A 2,140-nucleotide genomic window follows, 5' to 3' on the forward strand; every position below is an offset into this window, starting at 1 on the left:
CGAGCGCCTCGAGAAATGCCACGCCCCACTTTACCTACTAGCAATTGTACAAATACGACCGGAGAGCCTCGCCGGTGAAGTCATTATCAGTAATACCGGTGTGTCCTGGCAGCCATTGAAATGTTACGACATTTGTTCTTTTTTCTCGAAGGCTTGAGAGCGACAATGACAGTAATAAATTGCCAACTCTGAATGGCTGCCTTTGAGTCGCAAAATATGACCCGCTTACGAGGTCTCTCTAGTACGGCGTACTGTATAGCAGCATGCAGAGAAGCAAGCTCTGACACCGCAGATGTTATATACGACAATATAACTTTCATTGTGGTTAGCTTTGCCGGAATGACTACGACACCTGGGGTGCTATAGCGTAAAGAGATTCCAAACTTTTCTATTGCAATTCTGCAATCAGCCCTCCACGATTGGCAAAAAAATTTTGCAGCCACCACCCATGCGCCTGTCTGTCACACGACGTCACAAAAACCGCGAAAACGCCCCATATAATATGATATGGGCACGCTGACTATGCATGATTAGACCGAACGAAAGAAAAATAATTTCTGATTCGACGCCTTTCTTGCCATTAGCGAAAAAGGCGTTGTTTGACCAGTTGCTACTGGTCAAACGTTTTCGGGCTGCATCCACTTTGCCTGTCTGTCACGAGACGTCATAAAACCGCGAAAACTCACCGCGTCAAAGTGACGTGTACGCGTTGAAGACGCATTAATATGCCGAACAAAATTCGAAGTTTTACCGAATAGCCGGACACTGCCCCATTCCGAAAGGAATAGATGGCTGCCCGCCGATCGCTGTAGCGCTGGCTACTGGGAGCTGCCGGGAAGTATGAATTTATTTGCCTATAATAAACGATTTTGCGTGGCCGTATAACGTTATCGAGACCTTTCAGCCCGTATAAGACACTGCTCTGTTAATTCCACCTTGCTGAGTATCTGTTTGAGCGTCATTTTTAACCTTCCGTTGCACGCCGCCGCGATTTTCGAACAGCCACTGCAAACTTAGTAAGGGGAAGCGGACCAATCGCAGACGCTGGCACCACCCACCTCATCCGATTATCTACTTTCACTGTGCTGGCTCAGCCCCGTCGAAACTCTCTCCACTTGAGCGTGCTCCTGGCCTCTTCTGAGCCAGTTAGATAAGAAAAACTGCGCAGTGTAGGCAATACTACTCGCTTTGAAAGCAAAAGAAAGTGACACCCTATAAACGAGAAGGGCATTTGATTGGGCTTTTTCAAACAATGCTGCTGGTTACCGCCCGATGCTTGCGTCTGTGGTTACGTAAATTTGACGTCAGGAAATTAGAATAGCTTTAACTCATAGGGCTCCTGTTGAGCTAGTGGACGAGACCGACGCAACAGTATAGACGTGCATCCGCTCCCGCATATGTTTCATTCAATATTAGTAGCGTCGTTTAACATCATTTATTGTGATCGGCCTTTGATTTATCCTTGGAATAGTAAGACACACCTGTGGCTGTAGGAGACACCACAAGAAAGATGAAGGTCGCGTCGCTGGTCTATAACATGATGGAAGACAGTATTGAGCCGAGCTGCATTTTCTGAAGCTATAACTCTTTCTTGAAGTTAGCACAGTAGCGAAAGAGATAAAAAAAATTACACGGCTTAAGAGGGTTGACTAATTAGATCTACTCTACATGCGCGTTTAAGTCCGCCAATCATACTTTCACCCAATCACGTTGCCCTCCCGAGTAATGATGCTCCTTCGTACGTTCTAATGTTCAGCTTCATAATATTTATTAGCTTGAAGATGGTCGTTCATAAAGGAGACACGTGATTTTTGTTCTCTAATACATGCATTATATCACATTTTTTTCTCGGATAAGATTAACGTTCACTTACATGGAGTGTCACGGCTTGCACACAACCATCGCAAAGCACGAGTTTGATGGAGTCGACTGACGTTTTCCTCCACTGATATTGAGAGAGAGGAAGAGACAGAGAGAAAGAAACACAATGGGGTTGGCAAGGTGGTTAGCCATAGCCAAGCTGAAACTGGTTTGCTCTCCTACAAGCGTGATGGGGAAGCGGCCGGCAAAGGAATCGTGAATTTCATGCCCTATTATTAAGTGCCGGCAACTCTGGTGCGTGAGTTGTACGTGCCCGAGT

The sequence above is a fragment of the Dermacentor andersoni genome, chromosome 2 (genome assembly GCF_023375885.2).
Source record: "Dermacentor andersoni chromosome 2, qqDerAnde1_hic_scaffold, whole genome shotgun sequence".
In the NCBI taxonomy this organism is placed as follows: domain Eukaryota; kingdom Metazoa; phylum Arthropoda; class Arachnida; order Ixodida; family Ixodidae; genus Dermacentor; species Dermacentor andersoni.